Here is a 14826-nt window from a genome sequence, read left to right as displayed (position 1 = left end):
TAATTTTAGCATATCCCAATGCCAATATTCATCCATGGGGTGATTTCAACCTACTTAGGATGTATGTAGTAGATGTAAATGGATAATATATATTTTATATATATATACATACATATATATGTATATATATAAGCAATTGAATGGGTGGATGGATGATAGGTGGGTGAGTAAGTGCATGAATGGAAAGATAGATGTATAGATGAGTACTTGAATGGATGGGTGAGTAGGAAGGTGGATAGATCAATGTATGGAAGGAGATATTGGCAGATGGATGGATGGTTGGGTAGTTGGGTGATTGAAATAAGAATCTCCAGACACTGTTCTTAACCAGTGACCTGCCTAATCCTAAGCTACTGATTGTTACTGAATGTTAAAATGAGAAGGAGATATTCAAAATAATTTCTCCTATATTGGTACCTTCTAGTTCCAGCTGATCATTGGCTCTTTTCCATTGTGCATGAAAAGAATACCTTCCTTTCTCAGTGATTTACAGGTTCAAATGTAGAGCTCTGACAGTTTCACTGATGGGTGTAGACTATTTATTTATTTTTCACCACCATATCAAATTTATTATTCCAATGGCACTAATACAGCTGGAGGTGCTCATGGTGACACCACACAAAGTTCCCTGCCTTCTAGCTTCTGTCCAAAAAGAAAGGTCTACCCACTTGTTCCTTCCCCCTTTCTGGGGGGAAATCCACTACGGGCCATTTACCCAAATAAATCTCTCAATGCGCTTTTGTTTTTTTTTTGACATTTGAGTTTCTGAAATGGAAAAAAAAAATACTGAATGTCCCATCCTGCCTCCCCCGCCCCCACCAGCCAAATAAATCCCAGCTGCTAGGGCGTTTGTTGCCTCTGAAATCTTGAAATAAATATTGAAAAAAATGGCATCAAGTGTTCATGTTGAGTGACGGCACTGAGTGGGCCCCAGAACCTGTCAGGTAGAGCATCACTGGACAGTCTCGAGGTGTCATGGAGAATGGGAGGGCTTGTTGCTGTGGTCAGTCGTCAGCCGGGTGTAGGGGCTGTGCTGAGTCCCAGCTGGGGTGGTGGGCTGCAGGGGAGGGCTACCTACAATTTGTCCAGGAAGTTGTCCAGGGCAGGGATGCCTTCCTTCAAGCCTTTATGCTTGGGTGTTTCAGCCACCACCTGGCTGGGGCGGCTGGTGTTGTCGAAGGGATCCGGGGCAGGATCTGCCAGTGGTCAAATACACATTGGGGGAAGGCCTGGCCACCGCTGTTGGACCTCAGGTCAGCAGTGAAGCCAAAGGACTCATTCACAGGCAGGTAGGCCTTCACAACAAACATGGGAGTGCCTGCCACCTGGGACTCCTCAAAGACGTGACCCAGCTTCCTATTCAGGACACCATAGATGCCACCAACCACTTGTTCTGGACACTGAATCTCCACAAGGTAGATAGGCTCCATAAGCCAGGGCTGGGCAGTCAGCACACTGGCGTAGAGGCAGCGCCGGGCAATGGGGATAATCTGGCCACCCCCGCGGTGGATGGCGTCCACATGCAGGGTCACATCGTGCTGATGGAAGCGCACACCACTTATGTTTTCCTCACACAGAGCACCCTCTTTGGTGGCCCACTGGAAGCCAGCTACCACGCTATTCTTGATCTCATTGAGGTACTGCACACCCTTAGTGGTATCAGTGAGGATGTTGGGGCCAGTGCCGTCAGGCCCGAAGCACCAGATCTTGCGGGCCTCAGCCACATCCCACTCATACTTCTCGGCCAGATAGCGGGCCTGCTGCTTGAGCTCCTGGTGGGCTGACACCTCACCCTTGTCAATGTCCTCAGCCAGGCCATCAGGGAAGGGCTGTGCCTCATGTACAGCCAGTTGTGCTTGTTGGGGGACTTGGACGGGCAGAGCACATTCTACTCCTCACTGATGGTCTCATGGTAGGAGACTACAGGGTCAGATTTCTTGATGGGAATGCATGCAGGGTCCTTCTCCAGGTCCTTCAGACAGATCTCCAGGTGCAGCTCCCAGCCCCCTCGATGATGTGCTCCCCTGACTCCTCAATGATGCACTGCACCATGGGGTCTGACTTGGCCAGCCGTTTCAGACCCTCCACTAGCTTGGGAAGGTCAGCTGGATTCTTGGCCTCCACAGCAACCCGGACAATGGGGCTCAAGCTGAACTTCATCACCTCCATGTTGTGGGCATGCTCAAAGGTGGTGATGGTGCCAGTCTTTACCAGGAACTGGTCCACTCCCACCAGACCCACAATGTTCCCACAAGGCACATCTTCAATAGGCTCAACATAACGGCCCATCATCAGGATTGTTCTCTGGATGGGCTTTAGGTACAGGTCCTCCTTCTTCCCAGGGGCGTAGTTGGGCCCCATGATCCTGACTTTCAGGCCAGTGGACCCCAGCTCTGAGAATACACGACCAAAGGCGTAGAACCGACCTTTGTCAGAGGTTGGCACCATTTTAGGAATGTACATCATGAGAGGGCCTTTGGGGTCACAGCTTTTAATGCCCATGGCTGCTTCGTTGTCTGGGGGGCCCTCATACAAGAGCTCACAGCTATATTTCTGGGCTGTCACAGGGGAAGGCAGATGGATGGTGATCATCTGCAGCAAAGCATCCCCAGCAGGTAGCCAGCGGCGCATCACAGCCTTCAGAAGTGGTTTGCCTTCCTTATCTTTGCCTCCACTGTCCAGCTTGATGTCCAGCTTTTCAATCAGCTTTGCTGTCTCCTCTTTCTTGAAATTCGTGATGGCGTCAAACACCTTGAAAACAGGGTCCAAGATGAGCTGGCAAAACGTCCGCCATAGCTTTTTTTTTTTTTTTTTTTTTAAATTTTTTTTAAATTTTTATTTATTTATGATAGTCACAGAGAGAGAGAGAGAGAGAGAGGCAGAGACATAGGCAGAGGGGGAAGCAGGCTCCATGCACCGGGAGCCTGATGTGGGATTCGATCCTGGGTCTCCAGGATCGCGCCCTGGGCCAAAGGCAGGCGCTAAACTGCTGCGCCACCCAGGGATCCCCCGCCGTAGCTTTTTGCCATCAGGGCTGGTGGCTGACTTGCTGAATTTGCTGTTGGCTGGATCAAAATACCGGTCACCCCACAGCTTCTTCATCATGTCCTCCACTTTCTTGGCCCGCTCAGCAGGCCCCAGCTGGCCCTCGCCCTTGGTAGCAAATTTGGCCACATACATCTCTGCAAACTGCTTCAAGGCGCACCGTGGAGTCCGGACCCTAAACCAACGGTCCCAAGTACAGGGTCGATCCTGATGTTGCCCATGGGACTGCTCTCGCCCTCCCCGTAGGTAGAAATGATGACGTTGACGTTCTCCACAGTGCGCTGGAAGGTCTGGTAGAGCTCCTCAGGCTGCAGCTGCAGCTCCGGCAGAGCCCGGTCCATCTTGTTCATCATCAGCCCTGGCTTGATGCGCTCCGCAGTGGCCACACACCAGACACACAGTCCACTGCCCCCACGGCACCGTCGGTGACACGGAGGGCGGCAGTCTCCTCCGAGGAGAAGTCCACCTGCCCTGGGGAGTGATGAGGTTGATTAGAAAGCCAGAGCCATCCTTACTCTGCTTGATAAAGTTCAAGTCCTTTTGTGGAGAGCTCACAGAAGAGTGAGACAGCCGTGGACTTGATGGTGACGCAGCGCTCCTGCGCGTCCTTCCGGGTGTCAGTGCAGCGGGTCTCCCCAGCGCGGGCCGAGGCAATGATACCGGCCTTGCACGCCAGCGAGTGGGTCAACGTGGACTTGCCGTGGTCCTCGTGGGCGATGACAGACATGTTTTGGATGTTGGCCTTCTTGTCCATGATGGCCCGGATCTGGTCTACTGTGAAGTTCACCGTGGTGGCGGATGGCGGTGGATTCTCCCCGGTAGATCTGAGCGAAGCGAGTGGCGCCAAGGATGGCGGTGACCACGGCGGAAGAGGGTGTAGGCTATTTCTGAAGCAAAGTAAGAGACTAATTTAAAGAGTTAAATTTTGCAAGAACAATATCCTTGCAAGAAGACTCAGGCACTGTCTTCTTCATCTGGAGGATAACTATGAATTTTGTTTCCTTTCACTCTTTCCCCCCCCCCCCAAAAACCACATTCAATGATAGCATTACATTAGGAAATTTCAGGAAGAAAGAGTGAATAAGATTCACCCTGGCAGGGTCTAAACTCATGGTCAACGTAGCTGGAACTTGCACAGAAATCACAACGATCAGGATGAAAAGTACAGAAAATGGGGGAAGCTCAAGAAGGAGATGTTGCTGTATTTCCAGTGCTTAAAGGAAACATGATATAGATTCTATCCCAAGATATTAAAGGTCTAAACACCTAGAATTTATATTTGTTAGGTTGTTTAATTATAACCTAGAGACAATACAACATATTGTAAGGCTTTCTTTTAATATTTTTATTGTATACTTACTCTTTGCCACTTTTCTAAGTGTTTTATTTGCATTACTTAAGCAATTATCATTTAGAAGCAATATATGATACAGGTACTATTATTATCATCCCCATGTTAAAGTTGAGAAACTAAGGCCTAGAGAGGCTAAGTAATTTACCCAAGTGTCACATCTTTCTGCCCTCTCTTGAATATAAGAACAGCTCCCCAGTGATAGAAACAATAGTGTTCACTCATTTTTCTCTGGAGGAGAGTATCATAGAATGAGTTTCTGCTCATCAATCTACTCTATCTTTTCCTAATACATGGTGAGGTATTCAGTAAATACATGTGGAGTGAATGAGCTAATCCTTTGCTTTATTCTGGCTTTGCCCATTTGACTATTTGACACAATTATTACAGTTTATCATCTTTCTATCATTTGATTTATAAAAATTGATTTACAAAAATTCATGATGAAATTGTATTCTCAGAACTTGCAAAGTTTAAAATAAAAACAAATGAAAAAATTATTTTAAAGCTACTTCCACCATAAGAAAATTCTATAGATTATGGAAATGTGTTTTTTTAATTAAAATTAAATAATAATAAAAAATAAAATAATAATAAATAAATAATAATTTATTTATTTAAATAAATTAAATATGTGTGTTTTTTTAATTAAAATTAAATAATAATAAAAAATAAAATAATAATAAAAAATAATAATTTTTTTAATTACAATTTTTGGATGGAATTATTTGATGGGACTAGGTAGCAACTTGAAAGATGAATGAAGATGAGAAAAAGCAAATGGAATCCTTATAGTTTACTGTTCCTTTTATACATAGTGGTCCCAAAGTATGGTATTAACATGTACATTTCAACATTCTCAATTTCTATGCCTTCTGTAAAGCCATAGCATTAAAGATTTATTTTTGAATCTTTGAACCATCTACGAAGTTAATGCAATTAGAGAGAGCACTAAATATTATAGGAGAAAGAATTAACTTCATACCACATAAAAAAGGAATTATGTAGAGGTTAGACAAGAAAAAGGATTCCCATGACCAATTCATACTGATCTGTTTATGTTGACCACATGTACTATAGTCAGCTCATGGAATTTAACCACAAAGAGCTTGATGGACACTGACTGTAGAATATAGTCATAGGAAGCCGAATATGACTCATGCTGTCACATCAAACTGTACCCTGAAATCTATGTCATGTGTCTTTTTTTTCCTCGTACGTTGATACAACATAAGTCAACAGAAATTATTCTTTATTTCTTTGCTAGATGTTCTCCTAAAATAAAGTGAATCATAAATTTAAAGCTAAATTCAAAATCTTAAAAACATAAAATAGACTCAAAATATGAGTAATTTCAAAACACTTTCTAGCTAATCCATTTCTCATTGTCTTGCAACTCTCTGTGCCTGACAAAATTCTCTTCCTCTGCTTCCCAACCTTTCCTATTTCCACTATGCAACTGAAGTTTAGGAATGCATGTTTAGGTAAATTATATATTCTTTCTGTCTTTGCCTGGAACTTTCCATCATCTTTGCCAGTGACCTCATTCCTGTTAACAAACCATGTCTACTGTATTTCAGATATCCAGAATAGAAATTTTTGGATCCAGCATATGATTAACCACTGGATGCTATTTGCAGAAATTTTACATTTGTGTTGACATGTCTTGTCATCTGAGTGAAATCCATTGCTACCCTAATGACAAAATTGTTGGGTAAATCAATTACAAGAGACTAATTCAAACGATAAAATAAATGGGTCTTTAATTATTTTCAAATGGGAAATAAGCATCAGATGTTTAATAGTTCAAATGAAAGTTATAGCGCACCATTAATGACTTATTTCATGAACTAAATGATGCTAAGCTAAAACATCAGCAGCTTTAATTAAACAACACACTTCCAAATCACCATGGGCCAAAGAAGAAATCTCAAGAGAAACTTTAAAATTTTTTGAACTATGTGAAAGTGAAAACAGAACTTGTAGAATGCAGCAAAAACAATGCTTAAGGGGAAATTGAAAGTATGGACTATATATAATTCCATATATGATATCTAGAATATATATATTTGGAATATATATGGAATATATTATACTAAATATATTATTATATTTTATATGATATATTGTTATAAATATTATTTATTTTTATTTTTGTTATGTGTCATGTTTTTATTTAAATTCTAATTAGTTAATACATAGTGTAATATTAGTTTCAGGAATAGAGTTTAGATTCAACACTTCCATACTACAGCCAGTGCTGATCACAAGTGCACTCCTTAAATCACCTATTTAACCCAGCCCCCTCCACTCACATCCCTGCAGCAACCCTCAATTTGTTCTCTATAGTTAAGAGTCTCTTTCATGGTTTGCCTCATTCTCTTTTTTTCCTTTCCCCTGTGTTCATCTGCTTCTTAAATTACATATATGAGTGAAACCATTTGTCTTTTTGTGACTGACTTATTTCCCTTAGCATACTAGCTCCATCCACATCGTTGCAAACGTCAAGATTTCATTCTTTTTATGGCTCAGTAATATTCCTATGTGTATGTGTATACTACATCTTTATACATTCATTAGTAGACAGAAATTTGAGTTCTTGCCATAATTTAGCTATTGTTAATAATGCTGCTATACATATTGGGATGCATGTGTCCCTTTTAATCAGTATTTTTGTATCCTTTGGATAAATACCTAGTAGTGTAATTGCTGGTTGTAAGGTAGCTCTATTTTTAACTTTTTGAGACACCTCCACACTGTTTCCCAGAGTGGCTGTACCATTTTGCATTTCCACCAACAGTATAAGGGGGTTCTCCTTTCTCTGCATCTTCACCAGACTGTTTTTTCTGGAGTTGTTAATTTTAGCCATACTGACTGGTATGAGGTGGTATCATTGTAGTTTTGATTTATACTTCCCTAATGATCAATGATGTTGAGCATCTTTTCATGTGCCTGTTAGCCATTTGTATGTCTTCTTTGAAAAAATGTCTATTTGTGTCTACTGCTCATTTCTTAACTGGATTATTTGGTTTTGGGTATTGAGTTTGGTAAGTTCTTTATAGATTTTTGATACTAGCCCTTTGTCTGATATGTCACTTGTAAATATCTTCTCCCATTCCAAAGGATGCCTTTTAGTTTTGTTGATTGTTTCCTTCACTGTGCAGAAGTTTTTCATCTTGATAAAGCCCCAGGAGTTCATTTTTGCTTTTGTTTCCCCTGCTTCCAGTGATGTGTTGAGTGAAGTTACTAAGGCTGAGGTCAAAGAGGTTGATGCTGCCTCTGTTCTTTTCTGGGATTTTAATGGATTCCTGTCTCACATTTAGGTCTTTCATCCATTTTTAATTTGTTTTTGTGTATGGTGTAAGAAAGTGGTTCAGTTTCATTCTTCTGCATGTTGCTATCAAGTTTCCCAAGACCATTTTTTGAAAAGACTGTCTTTTATCCATTAGATATTGTTTCCTGCTTTGTAAAAGATTAGTTGACCATATAGTTGTGGATCTATTTCTGGGTTTTCTATTCTGTTCCATTAATCTGTGTGTCTGTTTTTGTGCAAGTATCATACTATCTTGATGGCTACAGTTTGTAATATAGCTTGAAGTCTGGAATTGTGATTCCACCAACTTTGCTTTTCTTTTTCAAGATTGCCTTGGCTATTTGGGGTCTTTTGTGGTTCCATACAAATTTTAGGATTGTTTGTTCTAGCCCTGTGAAAAATTCTGGTGGTATTCTGATAGGGATTGCACTGAATGTGTAGATCGCTTTGGGTAGTAGAGACATTTTAACAATATTTGTTCTTCCATCCATGGGCATGGAATGCTTTTCCATTTTTTTGTGCTATATTCAATTTCTTTCATAAGTGTTCTACAGTTTTAAGAGTACAGATTTTTTTACCTCTTTGGTTACGTTTATTCTTAGGTGTCTTATGTTTTGGGTGCAATTATAAATGGGATCAATTCTTTGATTTCTCTTTCTGTCACTTCATTATTAGTATATGTAAATGCAATGGATTTCTGTACCTTGATTTTTTACTTTAGTGATTTCATGTATCAGTTATAGCAATTTTTTGGTGGAGTCTTTAGGAGTTTACATGGAGTATCATGTCATCTGCATCTTTCAATAATGAAAATTTGACTTCTTCCTTGCTGATTTGAACCCCTTTTTACTTCTTTTTGTTGCCTGATTTCTTAGTCTAGGACTTCCAGTTGTATCTTAAATAACAATGATGAAAGTGGACATCCCTGTCTTGTTCCTGATCTTAGAGGAAAAACTCTATTTTTCCCTTTGAGGATTATATTAGCCATGAGTCTTTTGTATATGGCCTTATGATGTTGAGATACGTTCCCTCTATCCCTACTTTGTTGAGGATTTTTATCAAGAATGGATGCTGTACTTTGTCAAATGCTTTTTCTGCATACATTGAGAGTATCATATGGTTCTTATCCTTTCTTTTATTTTTTATTTTTATTTTTATTTTTATTTTTATTTTTATTTTTTATCCTTTCTTTTATTAATGCAGTGTATCACACTGATTGATTTGCAAATATTGAACCACCGTTGCAGCCCAAAAATAAATCCCTCCTGATTGTGGTGAATGATTCCTTTAATGTACTGTTGGATTTGTTTTGCTAGTATTTTTTGGAGAATTTTGTATCCATGTTCATTAGGGATATTAATCTATAATTCTCCTTTTTAGTGGGATGTTTGTCTGGTTTGAAGATCAAGGTAATGCTGGCCTCATAGAATGAGTTTGGAAGTTTTCCTTCCGTTTCTATTTCTTGGAACAATTTAAGAATAGGTATTAATTCTTCTTTAAATGTTTAGTAGAATTCTCCTGGGAGGCCATCCAGCTCTAGATTCTTGTTTGTTGGGAGATTTTTGATTACTTTCTTTGATTTCTTTGATTACAATTTCTTTGCTCTTCAAGTTTTCTATTCCTTCCTATTTCAGCTTTTGTAGTTTCTATGTTTCTAGGAATGTATCCACTTCTTCCAGTTTCCCTAATTTGTCAGTTTATAATTGCTCATAATATTCCTTTACAATTGTTTGTATTTCTTTGGTGTTGGTTGTGATCTTTCCTCTTTCATTTGTGATTTTATTTATTTGAGTCCTTTCTCTTCTTTGTGATAGGTCTGGGTAGGGGGTTTGAATCTTATTAATTTTGTTATTTCAGGGCAGCCCAGGTGGCCCAGCGGTTTAGCGCTGCCTTCAGCCCCAGGCCTGATCCTGGAGACCTGGGATCGAGTCCCACATCGGGCTTCCTGCATGGAGCCTGTTTCTCCCTCTGCCTGTGTCTCTGCCTCTCTCTCTCTGTGTCTCATGAATAAATAAAATATTTTTTAAAAAATTATTATTTCTGTTCTTCTGCTGGATTTAGACTTTATTTGCTGTCTTCTTACAGATTCTTTAGGTGTAAGGTTATGCTGTGTATTTAAGTCTTTTCTTGCTTCTTAAGGAAGGCCTGTATTGCTCTATACTTCCTTCCTCAGACTTTCTTTGCTACATCTCAAAGGTTTTGAGCTGTCATATTTTCTTTTTTCATTTGTTTCCATGTATATTTTAATTTCTTCTTTAATTTCCTGGTTAACCTATTTACTCTTTAGTAGGATGTTCCTTTATCTTCATATATTTGTGGTCTTTGCAAATTTTTTTCTTATGTTTGACTTAAAGTTTCATAGTGTTGTGGTCAGAAAGTATGCATGGAATGATCTCAATCTTTTCACATTCATTGAGGCCTAACTGGTGACCCAGTACATGATCTGTTCTGGAGAATGTTCCATGTACACTCTAAAGAATATGTACTTTGCTGCTTTAGGATGAAATATTCTGAATATATCTGTTAAGTACATCTGATCCAATGTGCCATTCAAAGCCATTGTTCCTCGTTGATTTCCTGCTTAGATGATATGTCCATTGCTCTAAGTAGGATGTTAAAGTCCCCTACTATTATTGAATTATTATCAATGAGTTTCCTTATGTTTGTTATTAATTGTTTTAATTAATTGGGGTGTTCCCAAGTTGGGGGCATAAATATTTGCAATTGTTAGATCATCATATTTATTTTTACCTCTTATTATAGTCATCAGTTTAAAATCTAGTGTGTGTAATATAAGTATGACTACTCTGGCTATCTTTTTACATCCATTAGCCTGATAAATGGTTCTTCATCCCCTCACTTTCAATCTGCAGGTATCTTTAGGTCTAACATGAGTCTATTGTAGGCAGCATATAGAAGGGTCTTATTTTTTTATCCATTCTGATACACTATGTCTTTTGATTGGATCATTGAATCCATTTACATTTAGAGTAATTATTGATAGATATGAATTTAGTGCCATTATATTACCTGTTGAGTCATTGTTTCTGGAGATTTTCTCTCTTCCTTTCTAGTCTTTGTCTCTTTTGGTCTTTCTTTCCCACTCAAAGAGTTCCCTTTAATATTTCTTGAAGGACTGGTTTAGCGATCATGAACTCCTTTAGTTTTTGTTTGTCTGGGAAACTCTTTATAACTCTTTCTATTCTAAATGACAGCCTTAATGAACAGAGTATTTATTGCATGCATAATTTTTCCCACTGAGCATGTTTAATATATCATGCCACTCTCTTCTGGTCTGCTGTTTCTGCTGCTAAACTTATTTGTTCACACTTGTCCCAGAAAGACAGTTGCGGGAGCTTGGAGTTTAGACTAAAGCACAGCAACAAGCCTGAGTCCAGGTTACCAACTTTCAGCAGGTGTCTCTGTCCCTATGATTAAAGGGTGGGGGAGTGCAATGGCCTAAAATTTGACAATTTACCTGAAATGGACTAATTTTTTGAAAGACACAACCTGCCAAAAGCTTACTTAAGAAGAAATGGACAATCTTAATAAAGTCTATAGTCTAAAGTCTATAATAAAGTCTATAGTTTTCAATTGAAACATTAAAAAAAAAAAAAAAAAGAAACATTAATAATCTTCCAAAACGGGAAGTACCAGATCCAATTCAATATCAAATATTTAAGGAAGAAATTATATCAATCCTCCGCAATTTCTTTCAGAAAGTAGAAGCAGAAGGACTACTTCCTCGTTCATTATATGAGGCCAGCATTACCTTAATACCAAAATCAGACAAAGACATTACAAGAAAAAAATCCACAGACTATCCACTATCTCTTTAACATAGAGGCAAAAACCATCAACAAAATATTAATAAATCAAATCCAAGAATGTATGAATAAGATTATACACCATGATGAAGAGAGATTTATTCCAGGTGTGCAAATTTGGTTTGACATTCAAAAATTGAATAATATGATCCATCGCAATCACAGACTAAAGAAGAAAAACTCACGATCATATCAATAGATGCAGAAAATGCATTTGACAAAATCCAACACTCATTCATGATAAAAACTCTCAGCAAACTAGGAATATACAAGAATTTTCTCAACTAGATCTTTTAAATTGATAAATTAAAAAAAAAAAAACCTTCATACTTGATGGCGAGAAACTCAAAGTCTTTCTGCTAAAATCCAGAACAAGGCAAGAGTGTTTCCTCACCACTCCTTTTCACTAGAGCTCTAAAATTCTTAGGTAATGCAATAAGACAAGAAAATGAGACCAAAAGTGTGTATGTGTATGTGTGTATGTGTATATATATATATATATATATATAATAGAAATGAAACTGTGTGTATATATATATATATAATATAAATGAAACTGTTGATTACATGATTACATCTATATAAAAAATTCAAAAGAATTAACAACAACAGAAGATAAAAAACTGGAGCTAGTAAGTGATTATACTAAGGTTGCACAATGTAAGGTTAATATACAAAAGTCAATTGCTTTTTTATACCATCAATGAACAAAGTGGAATTTTAAATTAAAAACATTACCATTTACATTAGCATCCTCCCAAATTAAATACTTAGGTGTATATCTAACAAGATATATACAAGATCTATATGAGAAAAACTATAGAGTTCTGATGAGAGATACCAAAGAACTAAATAAATGGAGAAATATTTCACACTGATGGGCAGAAAACCTTAATATTTTCAAGATGTCATCTTGATCTATAAATTCAATGAAATCCCAACCAAAGTCCCATGAAGTTATTTTGTGGTTATTGTTAACTAAACCTAAAGTCTATATAGAAAGGCAAAAGATCCAAAACTGCTAACAAAATGTTGAAGGAGAAGAGAAAAGTTCTTTACACTGTTAATTATTCTCCCAACCTTCTCTAAAAATAATCTTTTACCAAGGTAAGTATACAATGGAGAAAAGGGGATAATCAGATTTTAAGGGACTACATGACACTGACTCTGAACTGACACTAATTCTGCGAAACCCAATACGTCACTGTGATCCACCAACCAAATAGAAAATAAAGGTTAGGTGATCAATGGTGTTTCAGCACAAGTCCATCTTACAGTGCATCTAATGGGTCCTCAAACCCATATGATTTATTTTTCCAGATCCAGAATGCATAATCAGAATCCCCCATTAGTTTCCTAGCTGTGAAGTGAGGACCACTATGAAGGAAAGGCCAGGTAGAAGTCATCAGAACAGCCTTTACTAGGAAAATAGTAAACCGAAACCAGAACCACATTCCTGGAGGGATTGTAGAGATGATTTCCACCATGAAGGACTTGAAAGATGCAGGGGTGGTAATTCCTTTCACATTTCTATTAAACTCTCCTACTTGGCCCATGCAGAGACAGATGAATCTTAGAGAACGACAGTGGGTTATCCTAAGCTTAAACAGCTGATGACTCTAATTGCAGCTGCTATACCAAATATGAGTTCATTGCTTGAGCAAAATAACATACCCTGGTACTTGATATGTAGGAATTCTGCAAATGCCTTTTTTCCATACCTGTTCCTAGAGTCCACCAGAAACATTTTGCTTTCAGTTGGCAAGGTCAGAAAAACACTCACTACCTCAGGGGATATCAATTCTCTATCCCTAGGTCATATTTATTTTGCAGGGATCTTGATTACCTTTCCCTTCCATAAGATATCATACTGCTCCATTACATTGTGCTTATTGGACCTAGTGAGAAAGTAGTAGCAATTACACTCAAATTATTGGTGAGACATTTGTATGTCATAGTGGGAAATAAATCCAATGAAAATTCTGGGGCTTTCTACATGAATGAATTTTTAGGGATCCAGTGGTGTGGGGCATAGAAAGATAACCCATTTAAGGTAAAGGTAAAATTGTTGCATCTAGCCCCTCCTAACCAAGAAAGAACACAACACCTAATGGCCTCTTTGGATTTTTTGAAGGCAGCATATATGGCCCGTTTTTTGCTGCTAGTTTTAAGTGAGGCCCAAAACAAGAGAAGACTGCATTAAGTCCAAGATACTGGGCAAACTTCTCTACCACTTGGGCCATATTAATTAACTATTAATACTGCTGCCATAAACATTCATGCACAACTTTTTATGTAGACAGGTTTTTCATTTCTCTTGAGTGCATAGCTAGGAGGGGAATTGCTACATCATATGATATACCTATGTTTAGCTGTTTGAGGAATTGCTGGACTATTTTCCAACGTGCTTGTATCATTTTACTTTCTCATAGACAATGGTTCTTAGACACAACACAAAAATATATTCCATAAAAATAAATTGGACTTATTCAAAATTAAGAACTTCTGTTCTTTAAAAGATACTGCAAAGAACCCTGAAAGAGAAGCTAGAGTGCAAAAGTATATTTGCACAATTTACATAAAGAATTTGTATTAAAATACATAAACTATCAAAACTCAACAATAAGAAAACATACAACTGAATTTTAAAATTGATTTTAATCATACCAGGTGTCTTTGCTGAGGCTTCCTTAACAAAAAACTATAGACTCAGTGGTTATAAACAGAAATTTATTTTATCACAGCTCTGGAAGCTGGAAATCAAGATCAAGGTGCCAGTATAGTCTAATCTAGTGAAGGTCTCTTCCTGGCTCATAGAGGGCCTCCTTCTCACTATGTCTCATATGGTGGGGGGAGACGGCAATGGGAAAACACAAAAATTCTCTACTGTTTCTTCTTATAAGGTCATTATTCCCATCATGAGGGCCTCACCCTTATGATCTTATCTAAATCTAATTATTTCCCAAAGGTCCTATCTCAAAATATCATCACCATCATTGGTGCTTAGAGTTTTAACAATGAATTTTGATAGGACACAATTTAATCCATAGTACCAAGTATTGGCAAAGATGTGAAACAACTTGAAATCTCACAGCTGGTAAGAATAAAGAATATTATAATCACTATAGGAAATAGTTTGGCTGTGTTTTAAAAATTAAACACATAGGGGATCCCTGGGTGGCGCAGCGGTTTAGCGCCTGCCTTTGGCCCAGGGTGCGATCCTGGAGACCTGGGATCAAATCCCACGTCGGGCTCCCGGTGCATGGAGCATGGAGCCTGTTTCTCCCTCT

At 38.4% G+C, this 14826-nt stretch overlaps 1 pseudogene; it reads right to left on the bottom strand.

Moving 5' to 3' along the window:
* Positions 1 to 1020: 1020 nt before the first annotated feature.
* LOC112934229 (elongation factor 2 pseudogene) lies at positions 1021 to 10269 on the bottom strand (annotated as a pseudogene).
* Positions 10270 to 14826: the final 4557 nt, after the last annotated feature.

This window comes from Vulpes vulpes, chromosome 4, assembly GCF_048418805.1.
Source record: "Vulpes vulpes isolate BD-2025 chromosome 4, VulVul3, whole genome shotgun sequence".
Classification (NCBI taxonomy): domain Eukaryota; kingdom Metazoa; phylum Chordata; class Mammalia; order Carnivora; family Canidae; genus Vulpes; species Vulpes vulpes.
The sequence above is the reverse complement of the archived record's forward strand: the minus strand, read 5'-3'. Positions and strand labels throughout refer to the sequence as shown.